Source organism: Lethenteron reissneri, chromosome 5 (assembly GCF_015708825.2).
Source record: "Lethenteron reissneri isolate LAM-NWPU_2019-01 chromosome 5, ASM1570882v1, whole genome shotgun sequence".
Taxonomy (NCBI): Eukaryota; Metazoa; Chordata; class Hyperoartia; order Petromyzontiformes; family Petromyzontidae; genus Lethenteron; species Lethenteron reissneri.
The window spans coordinates 9982794-9996479 of NC_083783.1; positions in this window are offsets into that span (position 1 = coordinate 9982794).

Sequence of the window (13686 nt, forward strand, 5' to 3'; positions counted from 1 at the left end):
GTTCCGTTCATATTGGACCATCTTCCCCAGAGCTCTCGTGCCACAACGAACTCACGCCCCCACTTCGCCCCCGATAACCACTTCGGCACCGCCCCCCAGAGGGCTGAGCAACTGCTTCAACACTCTCAGCTGTAGAGAGCGATGGACGAACAGCGAAACGCACCCGAGCAAAGAACAATGGAACAATGGAGAACTCCGTTGTGGGGGTGTCGCCCCCCACCCCCCCCCCCCCCACAGAGAACGTCTCCCCCACCCCCCTCGTTGTTATTCCGCATTCAATGTCCTGGAGCAAAGTTTCAGCGATTAACGGATATTCTTAGGTTTTTTTTCGGTAAAGTCACGTAGGTAAAAAAATGTACTTAATAAAAGTTTAATAAAAATAAAAATTAAATAAATTTATTTTAATTTACATTTTTTACCTACGTGACTTTACCGAAAAAACCTAAGAATATGAATCCTTGCAGTCACGAAAGCTTCAAATCTAGGATTAACGGATAATTAAAATGATTCATGCTTCTGAAAGCCTGTACTTCACAGCCCACACACTCGCACCGACGAGGAAAGCGCGAACGTCGACTTGAAGGAGACTCCGTATTCTCAAATATCTCTCTACCTCCCCCTGCCCCCCACAAAGGGGGGCAACTGCGTGGTTGTCTTTACCTCTGTCACGAAAACTCATTCTGGACGTGTCTCACGAATTCCTGCCAAGCGAGCCGGCGAAAGTCCTACAGCAACAACAACAAAACCAAAAACGACGTCTGAATGTTCTGCCCCTTATTTGTATTTGTTGCTCACATCGAGAGAAGATTCGCCGTATTTGGGGATTTAAAAAGAAAAAAAAACTAACATCTGCCCACCCGCAAACTCGGGAATCTGCACGTCCGTAGAATGTAACCGTCCCTTGAGCTGGAGAACTATCGGAACGTTCACGTAATTACTTCGAGCTGCCAACACAGAACATTGCTACTAAAGTCGATTTCCCTTGACGATACAAATGGAAGAAGAAAAACATACTAATAAACATCAAAGGATGATGACACGTGCCTATGAACCAGAACTTTGAGGCAATGGCTTGCTTCAATTTCTACTTGGAGGAAGGGGTTTGTGCGCCCCTCAAATCCGACTGTCTCCTTCCTACGGCGAATTGATGATGTTGATGTTCATGTAGAACACCAACTATCGTTGTAGATTGAGGCTGTTGGGACAGAATATTCCGGAGTAAGGAGTAGTGGTGTGTACTTATCGCTGTGATGCCTCTCCGTCGTGTTCGGAGTAGTGGAGTGGACTTATCACTGTGATGCCTCCTGGTGTTCGGAGTAGTGGAGTGGACTTATCGCTGTGATGCCTCCTCCGTGGTGTTCGGAGTAATGGAGTGGACTTATCACTGTGATGCCTCCTCCGTGGTGTTCGGAGTAATGGAGTGGACTTATCACTGTGATGCCTCCTGGTGTTCGGAGTAATGGAGTGGACTTATCGCTGTGATGCCTCCTCCGTGGTGTTCAGGGACTGTGATGCCTCCTGGTGTTCGGAGTAGTGGAGTGGACTTATCACTGTGATGCCTCCTCCGTGGTGTTCGGAGTAGTGGAGTGGACTTATCACTGTGATGCCTCCTCCGTCGTGTTCGGAGTAGTGGAGTGGACTTATCACTGTCATGCCTCCTGGTGTTCGGAGTAGTGGAGTGGACTTATCACTGCGGTGATGATGTCACCTCCTTCTTCGTGTTTGTGAATCGGGGGGCATCGAGTCGATGTGCTACTTCACGCAAGTTCTGTACTGGGTGGTGGCCCCAGGCTCCGCACACTGCCGAAGAGTTTATATGTTGTATTTCCCATTCGTGCATCATCATCATCAACTCATGAAGGGACCGCATCTGTTACTGTTACTGCTGCTATGGTCTGTGTATGGAAGCGGTTCAGGGGTTGTGGCCCCAGAAGTTTCGGGGCACGAGATCGAAGACGAAGATCTTCTGCGACGCCGACTCTCTCACAAGGAGGAGGGTGAGGAGGAGTTTGTGACTTCTTGCGAACACCATTTGGCGAGGAGATGGCAGAACGGCAATGGATTCTCGGAGGGTTTTGCCGATTGTGGTTGACTCAGCCCATCATCCTTCCCTCCAGGGTCGACAAAACGCCTACTACTTCGTGGGGAAGTCAACAATTGTTGTCCTGTGGATAGACTCGTCTCTCCCATATGAATGTCGAATTTCCATCACCAGCTGAGGGCTGTAAACAATGGGCATTCACTTTGACTTAAACGTTGACATTAACATCACCACCACAAACAGCACCGTCATAATCATCAATACCACTTTTATTGCAATAGACATCACTGATATTCCTATCACTACTACTGACATCCATAGCAGCGATGATGATTATCGTCAAAATTGTGGTATGAACATATTGATAATAACAGTGGTAGTGGTGGTGGTGCTGATGATGATGACTTAAATGTAGGATCATCATTGTGTTCAGGAGTGTACGCGTCCTTGTCACGGTAATGTGGAATTTCAGACCCTGGTTCATAGTTTCCATAGCCATGAACATGGCAACACTTTGTTACACATACACTATGTACATCCATACACTGTGTTTATATATACGAGAACATTTTCATGACATCGTATATTATCATTACACACATATATATCACACTGTGATGAAAATTTTTTCACAATGTAACTCGTAACAATATTAACTTGCGTCCTCGTGGAGAATATAAAATATAAAACAAATAATATTTTTTACACACCACACCCGCTGCATGGAATGCTAGGAGTGCATCACTGCAGCAGCATTGATTCAAGAAGAGCAAATCTCCGGGCTGGTTTTGACACGCAGTGTCTCATCAGCAGTCAGACTCAGCTTGAATCAATGCTGGTGAACCGGCGATCTTACAAAGGCGAAGGGCGTCTCGTTAAGATGTCCCAGTTGGACGCGAAATTATATTGTTGTACGTAACTCAATGCAATCGTCAGCGTGTGTGGAGAATATCAAAAACAAAACAAGCAGACTCTACATCTCAATCACGGATGCGTCCGTCTTTCTCCACAATAAAAACTAAAATATTACAAAACCCATCAGCTGCAACGGCCTTCTGTGTAGGTCATCGCCGGATGGCTTTCTGATGAGAACAGGCATCAGACTACTTTTCGCCCCTGAAATGCCTTTAAATAAAACCTTGGCATTTCATTTGCCTGGCAAAGCAGCACAGCCCCGCAAAAATACCATTAAAGAAAAGGGTTTGAAATTTCTACGTATAAAAAATATATATCGTCGCGGACAAATCATTTGATACATTGGGCTCTCGGAGCGGGGCATTGTTATTATTATTATGATTATATACCGCACTTATAAAATTAAATTCGTAAATAATGCCCCAGCGGCTCGCGACAACCAAGTTGCAGCTCCACGCGCGTTCCCGTGGCCTTCCCCGAGCCGCAGCGGTGTCCCCCGGGTGATGTCGGATTAATTCCAACAAAAACTTGCGGCAATAAACCGAAATTTAATCTCCCCTGCGCCCGTCTCTTCGTTATTTAACGCGTTTGCCAGCAAATAGCGAAATCATTTTTTTTTGGGGGGGGGGCGTTTTACGACGGTTATATTTAATGCCTTGTTCTATTTTGTTTTCGTATTATTTTCTTACGCGCGATATTTTAATCCGCGGCTCGCCGCCCCTCGTGGTGTGAGACGGTGCTAAGTTTTAGACCGGCGCTTCAAGTAACCTTCACTCTGCACCCTTTGGTTCCCAGAAAGGGCATCTCGCACCCCCAAGTTACGAACCACCACTGGTGCAGACAAAGAGGCACGGCTAAACCAAAATAACCAGCATTTTATTGGCGAAGTCAGTACGTCAAGGCCGTCATTATAATAGAAATGCTCAAAATGCTCCCCCCCCCCAATATATTGCGATAAAAATATAAAAAACTAATAATAATTGCTATGCTATATAAATAAAAAGAACTATTTGCTAAACCTTGGCCACGATATCTGGACTTGTCTTCATATAAATCAATGCATAGATTTATATGATTATGGTTGTACTTTATTAACCCCTAATCTCAATCATTACATACAATGAAACAAGAAATAGTAGAAAAAGTAAAAACAGAGCAATGTAATACAATACACAACAACACATTATTATAAAAAATAAAATAAAAGTCCATCTCCTGTGTTAGTGAATTTTTTAATATTTTTAGGCAGGAAATAGCAGGAAATTAGTTTTCAAATTTCGACATTTTTCTGGGTTGGGACCCCCAAACCCCCTGGAAGATTTGCCCCCCCCCCCCCAATGTTGACTCCATGGCTACGGCCTTGCTCTACCCCAACAACAAACTCAATATTTCGAGAGCCGCAACGCAAAATCAATACGAGAGACGGTGAGTCCTTACATAAAGCGGCTCCCTTAAAGAGCCTCTTCATGTAAGGGACTCCAGGAGTGGTTGTGTACAAACACCGCTGCCGCTAACCGTGCAGTAACGAAGCACCGTAGCGCCCGGATCGCCGTTCATTTGATCTTCAACCGACACTCGGGCAAGAAGAAGCAATTCATGATGGCAACAGTAGCTTCCACTTGTCACGCGCCGCCGCCACAGCGCTCACTCCTCGCTCTCGTGGACAGAGACAGAGAGGGGACGACTCGGAGCTGCTGGGAGGAGGAGCCACGGACGAAGGCAGCTGCAGCTGCAGCAGCCACGTGGTCAAGCCGGGCGTCAATGTCCCCCCGCCCCCAAGTTCTGCGGACCTCTGTATATATGTGTCGAGGTGTTATCGGCCAATTGAGGAGTGTTCACATGTAGGAGGGAAAACACGGAGCACCCGGAGAAAGTCCGCGCGTGCGTAGGGGGACAACCTCAATCACATATAGACGAGACACGTGCAGTCTACTCGGAAGACAAAGGCGGCCGGGCGTAGTGCTGGCCACCGGTTCCGGCCTTCATAAGCGCTCGCTAACAGCGCTTGCCCCAAAAGTATGTGAAGGCTGTACAGGGGAATCGTTGTGCTTGGGTGCTAATCGTACCGTCGATAAGCACGTAGGCTAGGTACGGTGCGAAAAAAGTTAATCATACACACAGATAGGAACCAGGATAAAGAGTCTCGCATCGCGAGCGAGTTATTGAAGATCCATCGCATTCATAAATAGCATCCAAAATATAAACACGTGAATATATATCTCCATATACATAAAAGGAAAAGTTGTGAGTGTGTCTGTTCACAATGTGTCTGTTCACAATGTTTCGCGTACTTCCCGACATGCAACAAACTGCAAATTTGCCATGTGGGTACTTTCCAGACCATGCAACAATTATAAAAATACACTTTTGTGATTGTGTTTTTAGGGGTGGGAGCTCAATAATACATATTTTTTTGCACGGCAAGTGAGCAGTAACGTCATATCTGTCACGTGACCCGCTCATGTGGAAGCGTAACGCATTGTAGTGTAGCGGGTAGCGCTACGCTGCGCTACGAACCGGGCGACCCGAGTTCGATTCCCGCTCACGGCCACCACCGATGACGATTATATGAACCGGTCCTGGGCCTCCCCTAGGTCGACTCAGCCTCAAACGAGTAACTGTTGTGGTGTGAGCATCGCCACTGGGGAGACAAAGGCGGTCGGGTGTGGTGCATCCAAGTCCCGGGCGAAGGCCGGATAGTACAGCTAGTAATGTAGACAACAAACGCCAGCACAAACAACCTCTCATGTACTACCCCCCCACCCCTACACACACTTTTGAATGCATCCGTTCTGCTCGCGTCCTCCGTTCGGCGCAGCCAGACGAATGTCTCATCGACGTTCGCCGAAGCGGGCGCGACACGTGACACTTCGCAAAGGGCGCCGCGCGTTCCCCAACAGAATCCGCCGCCGTCGCTGTTCATCACTCGGGCACGCGCGCGCGTCCACAGCCCGACGTCGGCTCGATTGTTCGTGATGTTTCTTCAATTTTTGGGGGGGTTTTTTCACCTTCGGTTTATTTGACCCAATCCGTTGTACCGCTCTCCCGATTGCCTCCGCAGGCCTCGTGCGCGTCGCTTGAGCGCTCAGGCGGAGGGGGGGGGGGCGTCGTGATTTCGATCGATCAACAGACGCATGGAGAATCCAGGCGGTGTGCGGGCGTGGGGAACACTCCGTGCCATGCGCAGACGGAGGGGCGGAGGGGGGGGGCCTCGTGCCAACGGCGGTGTCGGCTGACACCAAGTAGCGCACTGGAGAGACGAGGTCTCCAGCCTGTGTTTGTTCTTTGGTCCGCGATCATGATTGTTGTTGAGTTAGAGTGGTAACGCGTCGCACATTATTTGCTCGCTCTTGTAGACACGGAGAAAAATGTACATAGAAAACAGGGGGAACATAGACATAGAGTCGGGAGAGAGAGGGGTAGAGAGAGGGAGGGGGGGTAGAGAGAGGGGGTAGAGAGAGGGGGAAGGGGCAAGAAGAACGAGCAGAGCTTGAATTATTTCGTAAAATCTTTCATTTAAACAGGGGTGGGCACATAAAGCAAAGCATTGAAAAAAAAACGAAATGATGAACGAAGCAAAGTGCCGACTACACCGAGCATCTTCTTGTTTCCTCTGATCGTAAAAAATAAGAGAGAGAGTGGACGACTCAAGAGGCACGCGGTGGAGGTTGAACCACAGACGACGAGCGGAAGCAGCCACGCCTCGAGTCGTCGCCATCAACTGCCCAAGCTCTGCGGTCCTTCGTGTATGAAGGTGTCATCGGGCAACCGACGAGTGTTTACATGTGGGAGGACATCGGAGCACCCGGGGAAAACCTACGCGTGCGAGGGGGCAACACTCTATCCCTTGCACATGGAGGGGGAGGACGTAGAGGTGGACTCCGCACTTGGCTGTACTGCATTCTCCTGGCAAGTCGGGCTCCTCCTCGACACCCACGGGGAGCCTCACAACGCCCGCGTGACCCACCAACCCTCGCACGTGGGAAGAGCCACGCTCTCGTTTTAGCTCCTCCCACCCATTGCCCCCCCGCCTTCTCTCCCCACCCCCCCCCCCCCCCCCCGTTCTCCACCTCCTTCTCAAAACCCCCCAGCATTTTCTGGGCTGGCTTCATTACCAGAATCCACAACAACAACAACAAAACCCAGCGGCTGTGTGGACGAGCGGATGAGATTCCCGCTTCGATATTTCCGCAAACAAAAAAAATGCGGCGCGTCTCCGTCAACAGCTGTCGCAGATCGAGCGCGCGCGCGACATTTTTTCTCGTCTTCCCATTTTCCCCTTTCGACGATTGTCGCGTAATTTGCCGCGGCGCGAGGCGAGAGCTGTGTTTACAGCGCTCGGTACGAGGTGCGAGCGAGCCGTGGTGGGGGGGGGGGTCCCTTGCTCATTGTCACAAAATGCGACGTCTCTCTCCCAAGCCACGTTCCGCTCTCGCTGTTGATGCAAGCACGACCCGCTTACCGTGATGCATTTCGCAATCTACGCAGCACAATTTCGGAGATGGTGGTTTTTTTTGTTTCTCTCTGCGCCAGGGAGCGGCATTGCAGCGGTTAGCGCGCTGCGCCACGAACCCCAGGCCACCCAAGTTCGATTCCCGCTCACGGTCAACACCGGTGACGTCTATCTAAACCGGTCAACTCAGCCTCAAATGAGTACCTGGTGTGGTGTGTAAACATCGCCGCTGGGGAGACAAAGGCGGCCGGGCGTGATGTTGGCCATCCACCCCCTCGTGTAGCATATATGTTATAAAGGGGGCTTAATAAAAAAAATTGTAACCTGCATAGTCAAATAATTTTATATTTTCATTTGTTATGCAGCCAGACAATACGACAAATCGCTAACCTTAAACAGACAGTGGTTCATAAAAGTTAAAGGCGGTATAGTACTATAGTAATAGAGCAAGTGCAGAATCACTGAACCGGAATTGATACCTTGAAAAAGCATTTAGCGCGGGGCCCTTGAAAGTGCGGGGCCCGTAGCTGCACAAGTAGCGACACAACTACGTGTGCTACTCGGATAATCCGGCACTGATACACGGAATGTAAAGATCACCCGTATAGCCTTAGAGAAATGCTGGGACAAGTGCACCTATGAAATCCAGCACGGCACACGGGGTGATGGGTGGCCAGAACCACGCCCGGCTGCCTTTCTCTCCCTAATGTTTACTACACACCGCACCAGGTGCTCTTTCGAGGCCGAGCCGACCTAGGGGAGGCCCAGGACAGGTTCCGATAATCGTCACCGATGTTGGCCGTGAGCGGGAATCGAACTCGGGACGCTCCGGGGGTCTTAGCGCAGCGCGCTAACCACTACACCACCGCTCCCCACACGGACAGACAAAGATCCCCGGTATAGCCTTAACATATTGTAGGGGCAAGTGCTGTTATCGAGCACCTATAAAGGCCGACACGGCACACGAGGGTGTGAGTGGCCAACACCACGCCCGGCCGCCTTTGTCTCGCTAGTGGCGATGTTTACACATCGCACCAGGTACTTATTTGAGGCTGAGTCGACCTAGGGGAGGCCCAGGGCCGGTTCAGATAATCGTCACCGATGTTGGCCGTGAGCGGGAATCGAACCCGGTCGCCAGATTCGTAGCGCAGCGCGCTAACCGCTGCACCACCGCGCACACGTGGAGGGGGTGGGGTGGGGTCACCCGCTCGGTGTGACCGTGCAGCGCACACGTGAGAGGCAAACGGAGCGACACGCAGAGAGAGAGAGATTTACTTACGCATCGTCCTCGACGCAATGGGCAGGTCGACGAGCTGCTGTCATCGATACGAATAATAATTGTGCCCTGCGCTGTCCGAGTGCTCGGCTGTGCTCGGTGTGAGGAGCATATCGAGCGCGGGCCACCTGCATTGTCAGATGTTGTTAGGCTGTTTAATAAGCCTTGAAATTGACGGCGAAGTGCTCTGTATGAGCGGCAGATGAATTTAAACTTTGAGATTTTTTTAAAATTTCTGGTATGCGCAACACGCAGCGATCATGATTACGAGATGCGAATTATGCATCGATGTGATTCATTGTGTGTGTGTGTGTGACAATGCGCGTTCGTGTGTGTGTGTGACAATGCGCGCTCGTGTGTGTAGTGTGTAAGTCAAGTAATGGGGGCGCGGTAGTGTAACGGTTAGCGCGCTGCGCTGTCAACCCGGTGACCCGAGTTCGATTTCCGCTCACGGCCAACATCGCCAGTAACGATTCTATCTGAACCGGTCCGAGGCCTCCCTTATGTCGTCTTGGCCTCAAACGAGTACCTGGTCGGGTGTGCAATTATCGCTACGAGGGAGACAAAGGCGGCCGAGCTTGGTGCTGGCCATACACCCCCTCGTGTGCCGTGCCGGCCTTCATTGGTAATCGCTAACAGCACTTGCCCCAACAGCATGTCAAGGCTATGGGGGGGGGGATCTTTGTCTGTGTAAGTCAAATACAAATTACAACCCAAACTCCAGGCCTCGCCACGCTGCGTCTTTCCGCGTTAAATCATTTACCTCGTTCCCATTTCAAATGCCACATTATCTCGTTCAACGCTGCACGCGCCTGATGATTGTTAAATGCGTCGCACATGACGCGATCAGCAATCAACGCCGATTGCGTTCGTAGAGAGAGCCGATTCACAATGAAGACCGAGACCGCCTGAACCACCTGCTGGACCGCCTCCCGATGTCAGCCAAAGTCATCGTTAGCCAGGTGCTGCGTAGGTATTTACACGTGCAATGAACAAGCTAAGTACGATTTTAATTAAACACAAAACAAGCCGCGAGTCTCATAAATGGGCGAGCCAGATGGAAAGGATGAACCCTTTTTTGTAAAGCACGAATGTGTTTTTTATATGTACCTACATTATTTCGTTTATAAGCATTCCCGTGCAGTTTGGCTGCTTATTAAAATTGTAATTAACAAAGTAAAATTCAAATAAATGCAGGCAGGCAGGCATATGTGGCCAGAATATTTAACATTCATGTTCGGGAGCCCGTTCAAATGCAATCTAATTACGGCTCAGTATTGTGCTGCACGGCGTGCCACCACAGTGGCGAATCGGTCAGCACGCTGCGCCTTGCAATCCAGAGGCCGCCGACTCGATTTCATCTCCCGGCGTGGGAGGCGAGTTTCTTAAACCCCCCCCCCCCACCGCCACCTTTGTTCACCCAGCAGGAGTGTGTGGTGGGTTAAAGTGTGGTTACCGCCTCCTCTTACACGATGTCTGGCAACCGTGGACAAGTAGACCAAATATCATTGAGTGGGCCTCTCTAAGTGCGTCCTCTCGTGAGGCCTTTCCACCAGCAGTCGGGTGAAACGCCAATTTCAGGGCTGTACCTTACCCTACTTACAGAACATTGTCCAGGCTTTCACATTACTTATGGTTTAGCAAAGGGGCTCCCAATGACAGGATTATAGATTCAAATCTCAGCCAGGGTTGAATCATAATCCATCATCATTATCCATCATCATCCATCATCATCCCTTTTGGCGTCATCTGGTCCAACACCATGTGAGACTAGGCTCTAAGGAAAGCTGTCTCGGGTGTGGACCAATCAGCTTCAATGACAGTGCATACATGATCAGAGTTATGTTTTTTGTTTGCATTACAACTGCAGGTATTGTGGTCTATGCAAACATCACTCCTTGTAAAAAAAAGGTGTCAGTTTTGTTGCCAGATGAAAGGGTAAAAAAACATTTCTCGAAAATCATTTTGTGGGTTGGCGTCCTCTTCATCAGGAGGCGTGGATTGGTAGCCGTGGTGGTGGTTGCCTATGCCCCCACAGGAAGATGAAAATCAGTGGAGGTACACAGTCAAGGCTGATGAATCAGATACCTTCTATGACCTCCTCTCCCAGGTGCGGGCTGCCCGACTGGGTCATGACACTAGCTCTTTGGCGGGAGAGAGTGGAAAGGATGGGCCAGATCAGCTCAGCAATATCAGTAGGAGGCAGCAAGATTTTTTATGTAGCCCGTGGGTTAGTAATTACCAACACGCTGTTTCGACATAGGCACACTGACACAATATCTTGGGGTTCATGCTGGGTCCAAGTAAAAACATCTGCTGGCCTATGTGTTGGCGTAACAGCGCATGCTAACCCATGTCCTTGAAACCAGGACCTACCGTAGAGATTGTCACTGACCATTGGCTTGTCATCTGTAGCGGAGGATTTTGGTAAACTTAGGGCCATATCCACAGCCACAATAACTTGGTGTCGGCTAGCAGTCAAAAATTCCTAGCCAGTGTTTGACCATCGCTTACAGCTGGGGCGTGCATCTTCCCTTACGCCTCCTGATGCCAACGGGAAATGGGTGAGGTTCAGGACTGTGGCTCATACAGTTGAGGGGATGGAAACTGCCTTGGCAGTCCTCAATCACAATTTGTTTTTGTATTTTCCATCAAAGAGTAATCTTTACAGCACCGCCTCTTATTACCATCATTCGGCAGAATAATTGTGATCCAATCTCTGACCTCCAAGATTAGATCCGCAGAGTTGCTCAGCCTTGCCGTGAGGCCACCGAGAAGAGGAGTAATCCCTCTCGCAAAATAAAATCACGCGGAGCGAGAAGCGGTTACAGGAGGTTGTGACCCGAGCCAGCACTGCAGGACACCTCGAAGATTGTAAGCGACCAACCATCCCCCCCACCCCTCCCCCGTGAGTGACAGGTTAACGTGGCGTCTGTCGGGGTCAAGGTAGTGTAAAGAGTCCCTGCAACTTCCTACTCGCGCCGCCCGCTGGCGGACGAAGCCTCCGCTCTTTTGGAGCCCATCCAGATGGGTATCTTTGCGTTTGTCTTCGCCGCCTTCTCTTCCACGCTGGTCACGCGCCTTGGATTAATTGGGAGCGCCCACAAATTAGTTTCACCTCCACCACCACCACCACCACGCGCGCGACCTGCGGTGCACCCACGAATGCGGCTGCGTGGGCAGAGGGCCTTGGCTGGTTGGTGGTGGTGGAGGGGTGGTACGGATTGAGAAAAAAAACTAAAAAAACATGCCGCGTTGTTTCAGTTGCAAGTCTGGCGACAGGCAGACTTGTACACGCGTCGCGGCGTGGTTCACACGGTGCAACCCGAAGCTGCGGAATGACGTTCGAAATGCAATCGGGAACGTCAAGAAAAAGAAAGTGGTTGAACCAATCGCGGGCACGCTTTGCCACGGTGCCTGCCACGTGGCGCTCGCTGGCTTATTTATTTATTTTTGTATTTGTCTGCGGGTCACCGCCCGTCAGTGCGGGGTGCGCGCGCACTGCGCGATCAGTGCAGAGTCGCTGCTTGCTCTGAATCGTGCAACGTTCAACCTCTCGCGGCTCAGACCCTGCATCATCATCGCTGTGCTGTCTTCGCCATCCGCCGCACCCCCCCCCCGACCTCACTCTCTACATCTCTCCCCGTGTCACTCGCCCTGTGTCTGCAGCAGAGGGAGGCCGTGTGTGTGCATGTGTGTGTATGTGTGTGTGCATGTGTGTGTGTGCATGTGTGTGTATGTATGTGTGCATGTGTGTGTGTGCATGTGTGTGTATGTGTGTGTGCATGTGTGTGTGTGCATGTGTGTGTATGTATGTGTGTAGTGGGGAGCGGTAGTGTAGCGGTTAGCGCGCTGCGCTATGAACCTGGCGACCCGGGTTCGATTCCCGCTCACGGCTAACACCAGTGACGATTATCTGAACCGGTCCTGGGCCTCCCCTAGGTCGACTCAGCCTTAAATGAGTACCTGGTGCGGTGTGTAAACATCGCCACTAGGGAGACAAAGGCGGTCGGGCGTGGTGCTGGCCACCCACCCCCTCGTGTACCGTTCCGGCCTTCATAGGTGCTCGCTAACAGCACTTGCCCCTACAGTCTGTTCAGGCTATACGGGGGATCTTTGTCTTTGTCTTTGTATGTGTGCATGTGTGTGTGTGCATGTGTGTGTATGTGTGTGTATGTGTGTGTGCATGTGTGCATGTGCATGTGTGCATGTGCATGTGTGCATGTGTATGTGTGCATGTGTGTGTGTGCATGTGTGTGTGTGCATGTGTGTGTGTGCATGTGTGTGTGTGCATGTGTGTGTGTGCATGTGTGGGTATATGTGCGGTAGTGGAGCGGTTAGCGCTACGCTGCGCTACGACCCTCGCGACCCGGGATAGATTCCCGCTCACGGCCAACACCAGTGACGATTATCTGAACCGGTTCTGGACCTCCCATGGGTCAACTCAGCCTCAAATGAGTACCTGGTGCGGTGCGTAAAACATCGCCACTAGGGAGACAAATGCGGCCAGGCGTGGTGCTGGCCACCCACCCCCTCTTGTGCCGTTCCGGCCTTCATAGGTGCTCGCTAAATGCACTTGCCCCTACAGTCTGTTAAGGCTATACGGGGGATCTTTGTATTTGTCTTTGTACAGCAACAGCCCGGTTGACGTCGTGGAAGCGTCTTCTGACAGGTGCGACGACGAATATCGAAACGACGTAAATCAAAGCGATTTGTGCGTGTGGGTGCGTGCGTTTGGATGCGTGTGGGTGCGTGTGGGTGCGTGTGGGTGAGTGCGTGTGAGTGCGTGTGGGTGCGTGTGGGTGCGTGCGTGCGTGTGGGTGCGTGCGTGCGTGTGGGTGCGTGCGTGTGGGTGCGTGCGCAGCTGAACTCCTTTCGCACCACCCGAAGTGCTGGGGAAAGACCCACGACAAACACCGCGTTGGCTGTGCGACGTGGACGCGTTGTCGTCCCTGTGTGTCGTGGTCTCGGTGACCCCCGACGCTGTGTCGGGGCTGGAGG